The following is a 10,545-nucleotide window of genomic DNA, read 5'->3' on the forward strand; positions in this document are numbered from 1 at the left end:
TGCATATATCTGCTTGGGTGTCAGTTATGGTCTCTTCTGGGTATATTCCCAGTAGTGGTATTGCGGAGTCAAGGTCATGCTAATCTTCTCTGTATCATTCTAATACTTTAGTATATGTACTACTGAAGCGAGAACCACCACTGACTCTTGATCATACGTTGTTTCATGAAATTCTTTTGTGTCAGCCAATTCTTTTTGGTACAGTGACTCTGTGTACTTCTTCCATCTTAAATTTGATGCTTCCTGGGTCATTCAACTTCTGCCCATAGCATCCTTAAGTATTGCAATTTGAGGCTTAAATTTTTTTTCTGTTTCTTTAACTTAAGAAATGCTGAGCTAGTTCAGCCCTTTTGATTTTCTGACTCCAGTTCGCTCTTTGTTCATTTCATTATAGTACTTTGCTTTGTCTTCCCAACCTGCCTTTTGACATATTCTGTCCAGCTCATTAATTTATTGATTTCTTCCCTTTGCTTTGGCTTCTCAGTATTGTAGCGCAATATTCAGAGTCTCTTCTGACACCATTTTTTTTCTTTTCTTCCTCCTCTGTCTTTGATTCTTTTGACCTTTTGCATTCTTCATGGATGATAGTCTTGATAGCCTCATACAGCTCATCTGATCTTTGCTTGTTAGTGTTCAAGGCCTCAAACCTGTTCCTGAATATGCTCCAAGAAAATGAGAACTGAGGCACAAACAGAGATTTATACACCAATGTTCATAGCAGAGTATTCACCATCACAAGAACATAGAAACAGCCCAAATATCCAACCACAATCGAACAGACTGAGAAATTATGGTACATTCACACAGTGGAATATTACAGCATGCAGGAGCAATGATTTTGTAAATCATTACCTAACTTGGGAGGGACTGGAAAGCATTATGCTATATGAACTAACTCAGTCCCATAAGGACAAATACTGTGTAAGACTATTACTGTAGAACATGTAGGAGGATCCAAGGTGGGAGAGGAGCAGAGAGGTGAGGATGGACGGGGGGTAGAGGGCTGGGAGTGGGAGGAGGTAATCATAGGATTGCACAGTTTGATTTCTTGGAGGGAGGAGTAAATAAAGGAAATGGGCAAGATCCAGTGTGAAAACAATGTATACACACTTTGTAAATAAATATACTAGTATAAAATAAAAATTTTATTTATTTTTTTTTAAAAAAAACCCTCAAAAAACAAAACCATGTTCCTGAAATGGTTTTTAAGTTCAGGTGGGATAGACTCAATGTCAAACTTTAGTTCTTGTGGATTTGATTCAATTTTTTTTTAGCTTCAGTTTGAATTTGCATATAAATAGTTGATGGTCTGGTCCATAATCAGCACCTGGACTGGTTTTCACAGCTGATATTGAGCTTCTCTAACAACTTTTCCAGAGATGTAATCAGTGTGATTCCTGTGTAGACCATCAGGTGGAATTAATGTGCATAGTAGCCATATGTTTCTTATAAAAGGTATTGGCAGTGAATAAATCATTGATTGTACAAAATTCTATCATCATTCTATTTCCAGCCTCATTTCTGTCACAAAATCCATGTTTCCCTTCTTCAATAAATTTATTTCAAAATATAATTTCTCTCCAATTTGGCACTGAATTTGAAAAGTCTTAAGAATGTAAATAGTCTTTAATTCAGAAATTTTACATCTAAAAATTTATAATGAGGAAATAACCAAGGGTTATAAATCATACAAAAATTTAAGAATATACATTGTCACATAGTTTTAATAGAAATAATATTACAATGAACGTAACAGGAGATTGCAAATTATTTTTTCTTATTTACATTTTCTATACTAAAGAATGGCCTTTGAAATGCAGAAAACAAATGCTTTTTTAAGAAAATAAAGTCACCTTGACAACAAATATTCTTTTGGATGGCTGCCATTGTTCCAAATCTTCATCCTCCTCTCTTTTGTAATCTTAAAATTTAGTTTCTGAAGCATGTAGAAAATTGGTCTCATTACTCTATACTCAATTTATTTTGGAACAAACACAGTCATGATTCAGGTCAACACCCACCTCTATACCATCTGTGTCTGTATAAAAATGACTTCAGGATTTTTTTGAAAATTATGTTCTTGAAGAATGAACATTTTTCCTTTCACAAAAGCAATGGGAATGCTGTTGGGTTTTAAAGTATGTATATATCATGGTGCTGGACATATAGAACTCAGTAAATAGTAGCAGTTGTTCTTATTTTCTTATTTGGTTTATTTATTCCTGAAATTGTGTAGGAGACCAGATTGCTGAGGCCAGATGGATGAATTCTTCGGCCAATACTTTTGATAAGATACTGACTCATTCCATAGATTTTGGGATGGACACTCTGTAGGCCCCAATCTTAAAATGTCAAGATTTCAGAATCAAAGGGGAAAGTTAATAAGGTAAAATCCTAGAAACACCCATGGATTCTAGGAGTTTTTGTTAGGTGTTGTCAAGTTGAAAGTGACTTATAACATTCCTATGAACAACAGATCTGAGCTTAGTCCTATTCTGTGCCATCCTCACAATCTCTAACACACTTGAACCCACTGCTGTAATCGTTTGTCAATCCATCCGATTGCGAATTTTCCTTTCTTTTGCCAACTCTCCTCTTTACCAATAATGATGTCTCTTTCCAAGGTATAGAATCTCTTAGTAATGGACAATGACTAAGGATGACAGAAGAATTGATGCCTTTGCATTGTGATGTTGGGTAAGAGTGCTGAAAATTTAATGGACTGCTAAAAGAACAACCAAATAGATCTTAGAGAAGGTGCATCTAGAGTGCTCCTTGGAGGCAAAGATGATGAAGCTTTGTCTCATACAGTTTTGGCATGTTACTAGGAGAGGCTATAATGTCCTTGGAGAAGGACATTATGCTTGGTAAGATGAAGGAGAGGAAGATCCTCAATCAGTGGATTGACACGGTGACTACAGCAATGGGCTTGAGTGTGTCTGAGATTGTGAGGATGGCACAGGACAGTAAAGGGTTCATATCTGTTGCTAATGGGGTCACTATGAGTTATCCTCAATTTAAAGGCACCTAACAACAACAAAAACAAGGAACATGCCTAACGTATGCAAAATGAAGTTTTATCTTTCCCAACATCTCAGCTCAAAGGCATCAATTCTTCTTCTGTCATTCTTATTCATTGTCCAGCTCTCAGATGCATAGCAAATTATTGAAAAGACCCTGACCTGAATCAGACACTACTTAGTCTTCAAAGGGACATTATTTCTCCTCAATAATTTGGAGAGATCCCTGAATGCAAACTTTCCCAGTGCAATACATCTTCTGATTTCCTGACTGCTGGTTCTGAGGGTGTTGTTTGTGGATTCAAAGAAGATGAAGTTGTTGACATTTTCAATCTTTTCTCCATATGTCATGATGTTGCCTATTGGTGCAGTGGTACTAATTTTTATTTTCTTGATCTTGAAATGCAACTCATGATGAAGTCTATATTCTTTGATCATCTGCAGCAAGCACTTCAAGCCCTCCTCACTTTCAGCAAGCAAAGTTGTGTCATCTGCTTAACACAAGTTGTTGATGAGTCTTCCTCTGGTCTTGATGCCACATATTTCTTCATAGAGCCCAGCTTCTCAAATAATTTGCTCAGCACACAGATTGGATTGGTATGGAGAGTCAGAGCCCTGACGCACACTTTTATTAATGTTAAATTATGCCATGTTCCCTCAATCTGTTCACACACTAGCCTCTTGGTCTGAGTCTAGGTTTCCCATGAGCATAATTAAGTGTTCTGGGATTCTCATTCTTCTCAATGTTAGCCATAATTTGTTATGATCCACAAAATTGTGCTTCACACTATTCTTCATTTACATTATGTTTCATACAATCATTCACACACATTTAAAAAAAATTTATTTATTGTTAAAAACATGGATGGGGATACAAAGGGGGTGAGGGTTGAGAGCAAAAGGGCAGAGATGAAATTGCAGAGTTGCATAATTTGGTGGGCAGGGGGAGTAGGCAAAGGAAATGAGAAAGATCCGGTGAGGACCAGAAGAGACAGGGTAATGGTGAGCATAGTCCAATGGTGATTATTATTTTTTAACAAAGAAATTTCTTATTCACTTGTGGGTTTCTCATTTGGGAATGGGGCACTGACTCTCTAGCTTCTTCATGCTGAACAGGGGCATTGATGTCAAAGGGAAGGGAGGAAGGGGAGCCCATTTTAACACCTTACTGATGGTACTGAGTTGAAGCTGCTTGCATTCTTGTTCTATTTTCCTAACATTTACCGCCCTCTGGATGCAAAGTATTTACCAAGGTGGATCCAGTGGGGATGTCTTGCTGAACCCTGAGGCTCCATCCTCCTTCACTTCTTTAGTTGGAAGTTATATTTCCCTTTTGTCTCTGGAACTGGGTTCAGGATTCATGTCTGGAGTAAAACTGAATGTTAAGGTTACCTATAGGAAAGGGAGCAAATCTAGAGAGAACAAACTTGTGAGTTACAAATAAAAGGGCTTTGGTGGTGTTACTTACAGGTGTACTGGAGAGGGGGGGAAGGTGGAGGAAAGTGGCCTATATAAAATTTCCTGTATACCCTAGGCAGTTTTCCGCAGCTACCTGAAGGATCTTCCTGGGGTTGGATGGCACACCCAAGAAGGGCTGAATGGTTCACCCTGAGGGCCGAACAGCTCACCCTGAGGGCCCAATGGCTCACCTCAAGGGCCCAATGACTCACCCCAAGGACTGAATGGCTTACCCTCAGGGCAAATCTGCTCAACCTGACAGCTAATAGGCTCATTCCAAGGGCCCAATGGCTCACCCAAGGGTCAAATGGCTCACCTCCAGGGCCAATCAGCTCACCCCGAGGGCCCAATGGCTTACCCCGATGGCCGAATGGCTCACCCCAGGGACGGAACAGAACACCCTGAGGGCTGGGTAAGACACTCCAAGGGCTGGGCAGCAAACCCCTCTACCGAAGTCCCCCCTCACGAGGTCTGGAACATGTTTCTCACTGAAGACCATGACCAGGAACAGCACCCTCAGTTCTGGTGCTGCCACTATTACCCCCCTCCCCTCCACCAAGTGATTACAATTTGAAGTAGGCATCACTGCCCTCTCCCTTTATAAATGGAGAAGGGGATTTAAGAGTGGTGAACAGATCTTCCCGAGGTCTAAACAGTTCTTGGCAGCAGTAGTCAAGAGATCAAAAGATTTGGTGTAGTGAGGATATCTGCCCTCTTGGATATGTTGCTGTTGTTAAGTGTCCTCAGTCATAGACAACTCATAGCGACCCTTATCAATCTATTGCGTTGATTTTCTTCTCTGGCCTGTCCAAGAAAATCTTCACTGACAGAGAGATGCTTTCCCTTATCAAGACCAACTTTCACCTCCTGCATTTCCATGTTGCTGCTGCCATCGCCACCACTCCTTGCTCCTACACCAGAAGCCTGCAGCTCATCGGCTGCACAGGGGCTCCACCACACCAGCCATGGAGCCCAGGGCTCACTGCTCAGTTTAGGCTAGGGGACCTGGCCACAGCGGCTGCATCGGGTCGTGGCAGTGTGGGCTTGGTAGCCAGCCCCAAGCATCTCTGTCCTCCTATATTGAGCTCCAGTCCACACTGATGGCCAGCAGTCAACTGTTTGGCTGTTGGGTACATTTAAGTTGTGTTACCTGCTCCAATGAGGCTTGCTGGGCCTCCTGCTCACCAGGCCACACCTCCTGCCACTGCCATCTTGGTTCCGAGAAATCTTCCCAGAACAAGTCTATTCTGCAGCAGTGTGGAGGTTCTGCCACACCAGCTTCAGAAATCGGTGCCTGCCGTCCATCCCAGGTGAGATTATCCCTGGGGTCTGGCCATGGGAGCCTCATGGAGCTGCGACGGTGGTGTGGGCTTGGCAGTAGGGGGACTGGGAGCCACAGGACTCACCCATTCTTTTTGGGGAATCTTTGATCTCTTGATATTGAGCCTCAATCCATATTGAAGACCAGTAATCAACCATTTAATTGTTTAATTATCAATAAACAGAGAGCTATAGAGGGCCATGGTGGCCCGTTTCTATGCAGCTTGCTGTTCCTGCAGCTCCTTACATTCTTTCCCATCTTCGTTCTCCCACACAATGTTTCATAAAATTAATCACTATTGGACCTTTCCCATGATTACCCTGTCTTTCCACCCAGATCCTTCTCATTTCCTTCCCCTACTCCCTCCACCCACCAAACTGTGAAACTCTGTGGTTTTGCCCCTACCTGTCCTCACCCCTCTATTTCCACCCAATCCCCCTTTGGGTTCCCATTCATGTTTTTTATCCTTCTAGTTTTACGGTAATGGTCTTATCCAGTATTTATCCTTATGAGACTGAATTAGTTCACTCAGCAGCAGTCTTTCCTAAGTTATGTAATATTTTCCCTTTTTTTGGTAATACTTCTCCATTTTATTAAGGTTGGTCAAGATATTTATGTATCTAAACATTTACTGCTAATTTTCTAGAACTTTCGGAGTTGTGTATGTTGGTCCGAGTGAGTTGGTCTTTAGGATCCTGAGGCACATTGACAAAATCCCTCATATACGCCTTTGATTTATAACCCTTGGCCAGAGCCTTTCCCTCTGCCATTATAAGCATGGCCGATGCACCATCAGTGAGGAAAGAAGAATTTGCAGGTGTCATTGTGCCAGAAGGCTTGATGAAAGCAGGTTTCAGCTTAGCCATCTGCTTCAGGGAGGAAGGACGAATGCCGTTATCCTGAGCAACTATATCTCTTCCTGGAACCTTGAAGGGGACAGTGTCAGTAAGGAGTCCTTCGTCCTGTGCTTTTTTGGCCAGGGTGTGAGACTGGAGAGCATATTCATCCTGATCCAGGGGAGAGAAAGCAAAGACAGTGGCCAGTTGGTCCGCAGAATGGCCCATGGTCTCACTTGTGGAGAATTCAGCCACCACAGACAGGGAGCTCAGGTGCTAGGAAATTAAACCTGAATTTAGAGACAGTCGCTGACCAAAATCAAGCATCATTTTCCTCGAATGATGAATTGGATGTCAGACATTAGCCCCACACCACCTTCCGTGACCACATCACACTGGCAGCTATAGTTATGGCTTGATTGGCCGAGATGCAAATCATTGGGACAGTGTGAGCAGGAGTCTTGTCAGAGAAGCCAACTCCCAGGGCAGCCTTTCTTGAAATATTGCTTGTTTTCACTTCCTGAGTAAGTGTTCCAAAGATGAGATAATAAATTTCCTTTGGGACATTGGTCTGATGCAACAGACCCATTAATACTGCTCTAGCCAAATCATGGGGCATCAAGTCCTTGTATGCAGTACATGACAGCTAAAATGGAATGCGAACGCCATTGACCACCACAATATTGCTTATGTTGGACTTCGCATAAATGTTCTTTGTCTTGGTCTGAGGGCCTGGGACAGCCCATAGCCGGCAAGAACAACTGAGAGATCTTACAGAAAATCTGAGGGCCCATTTTGAGGTACTCGGAAGATTTTTTTGAAAATGAAAGTCAAAATGGAAGTCATTCTGATATCTTAACCAGCATCCACTACAGACTCAACACAGGACAAGTTTCCCACCCCTATGTAATATTTTTCAAAATCATTACTCCTGAATGATGCATATTATACCATTGTGTGAATGTATCACAATTGCTCAATCCACTTAGTTGTGTTTGAACATTTGGGCTGTTTCCATTGCCTTGTGATGGTGAATAACACTGTTATGAACATTGATGTACAGATCTCTATTTGTGTCTCAGTTCTAATTTCCTTGGGGTATATCTCTAATAGTGGAATAGCTGGAACATACAAAGTTTCTATGTTCAACTTTTTGAGGACACACCAAACTGCCTTCCAGAGTGGTTGTACCATTTTACAATCCCACCAACAGTGTATGAGAGTTCCTACCTCTCCACATCCTCTCCAACATTTATTGCTTGCTGCCGCACTAAACTTTGCCACTGCTACTGGGGTAAAAAGGTATCTCGTTGTGGTTTTGATTTGCATCTTTCTTATGGCCATTGCCAGTGATTTTGAACATTTCTTCATGTGTTTGTTGGCTATCCAAATATCTTCCTCTGTGAAAAGCCTTTCCATGCCTTTTGCCCAATTTGTAATTGGGTTATCAGTATTTTTCTTCTGGAGACCCAGGAGTATTCTAGCCTGAGATGGTACTGCCAAATGTTTGTTCCCAATCTGTAGGCTTTCTTTCCACTCTGCTGAAAAAAGTTTCTGATGAGCACACAGATTTGATCTTTAGAAAGTCTCATTCATTAATTTTATCCTCTTCAGATTGTGCATTTCTGGCTTTCTTTGTCAGCTCTTTATACCATAAACTAAGGTTTCTAAACTTGGTCCCAGTTTGTCTCTTATGAACTTTTTGGTTTTGGTATTTACTCCTATGTCTCTGATCCACATTGAGTTGATTTTTGTGTACTATGTGAAATGTGGATCCTGTTTGAGCTTTCTGCAAGTAGCAGTCCAGTTTTGCCAGCAGTTGAAGTGGTTTTCATTTTCCTGATAGATTTTATTTCCTTGTAAAATATCAGTTGACCATAGATAGATGGGTCAATTTCTGGGTTCTTGATTCTGTTCCATTGGTCTATGTGCCTGTCATTATACCAGTACCATGCTGTTTTGGTTACTATCACTGTGTAGTATGTTTCTGTGCCTCCCACTTCATTTTTGTCTTTCAGAAGTGCTTTCATTATTTGAGGTCTCTTTCCGCACCACTTCTGTTTATTATCATATTGCAAGTACTTACTAGGGCAATACGATAATAGAAGGAAATAGGAGGTATCCAGATTGCAAAGAGATGGTTAAATTGTCACTGTATGCAGATGATAAGATAGTATACACAGAAAACCCAAAGGACTCAACAAAAATCTATTAGAGCTAGTGGATCAATTCAGTAGGGTACCAATTCAGATAGGATATAAGATCAATAATAAAAAAAAATCAAAGTGATTCCTTATAGTAACAAAGAGAACTCAGAGAAAGAAACCAAGAAAGCAAAACCACTTATGATAGCCAACCACAAATTGAGATACTTGGGAGCAAACCTAACTAGAGACACAAAAGAGCTGTATAAAGAAAACTACTGAACATTTCTGCAAGACACAAGAAAAGACCTAAATAAATGGGAAAATGTTCCCTGTTAATAGATAGGAAGACTCAATATCATGAAAATGACAATCCTACCAAAAGCAACATACACGTTCATGTAAAAGCAATCCCGAAATGTTGTTGTTATGTGCTACTGAGTCACTAGTGACTCATAGCGACCCTATGTACAACAGCCCTAAACCCTGCTCTATCCTCTGCCAATCGCACTGTCGCTGACACACCCATCCCAATTACCCCAGTCACTGAATCAATCCACCTCATAAAGGGCCTTCCCCTCCTGCACTGTCCCTCCACCCTACCAAGAATGATGTCCCTCTCCAAGGACCGGTCCCTCCTTAACTGCCCGGTTAACCCTTTCCAGGATGAATCTGTTTTCCTAGCAGTCCATGGTACCCTCAGTACTCTTTTCCAGCACCACACCTCAAAGGCATCAATTCTCCTTCTATCATCCCTAGTCATTGTCCAGGTCTCTGATGCATAACAAGTGATTGTAAAGACCATGGCCTATATCACACACACCTTAGTCTCCAGAGAGACAGCATTGCTCTTCAGTACTTTGGAAAGGTCCCTAACATCAGACTTTCCCATCACAATATGTCTTTTAATTTCCTGGCTGCTGGTGCCAAGAGTGTTGACTGTGCAGCCAAGCAAACTAAAGCTGTGAACAAGCTCAATCTCTTCACCATTCATTCTGATGCTGCCAATTGGTCCACAAGCAAGAACCTATGGTGATGAAGGAAGTTCCAGCTGCTTTGAAGGAAAAAAGCAAAAAATAAGGCCCCAGGAATAGATGATATACCAAGTGACATATTTCAGCTAACAGATGCTGCCCTGGACATGCTCACTAAGTTGTGCCAAGAAATCTGGAGAACAACTACTTGGCCAACTAACTGGAAGATCTATATTTGTTCCCATTCTAAAGAAGGGTGACCCAACAGCGTGTGGAAACTATAGAACAATATCATTGATTTCACACACAAGCAAGATTCTACTGAAGATTATCCAAAAAGGACTGGAACAGCACATCAGCAGAGAACTGCCGGAAGTCCATTCTGGGTTAAGAAGGGGTCATGGTACTAGGGATATAGTAGCTGACATTAGATGGATCTTAGCTGAAAGCAGGTAATACCAGGGGAATGTCAATCTGGTTTTATTTATTATGCAAAGGCGTTTGACTGTGTGGATCATGACAAACTGTGGCTGACTCTGAGCAGAATGGGAATCCCAGAACACTTGATTGTGCTAATGCGAAACCTATACTTGGACCAAGAGGCAGTAGTCAGAACAGAGCAAGGAAACACAACATGGTTCAAAATTGGGAAGGGAGTATGACAAGGATGTGTCCTGTCTCCATACTTTTTCTTTTTTAATTTAGTTTGTTTATTTTTCATTTCAGTGAACATCTACAGAGATTTTGGAATTCCGTTCATTCATTGTTGCACCCTTCTCCCCGCACAAACCC

The 10,545-nt window shown here is 41.4% G+C and overlaps 1 pseudogene; it reads right to left on the reverse strand.

The window, feature by feature from the left end:
• Positions 1-6,433: 6,433 nt before the first annotated feature.
• On the reverse strand, positions 6,434-7,429 carry LOC102854601 (annotated as a pseudogene).
• Positions 7,430-10,545: the final 3,116 nt, after the last annotated feature.

This window comes from Elephantulus edwardii, unplaced genomic scaffold (genome assembly GCF_000299155.1).
Source record: "Elephantulus edwardii isolate Elephantulus edwardi_28Jun2011 unplaced genomic scaffold, EleEdw1.0 scaffold00166, whole genome shotgun sequence".
Lineage (NCBI taxonomy): Eukaryota > Metazoa > Chordata > Mammalia > Macroscelidea > Macroscelididae > Elephantulus > Elephantulus edwardii.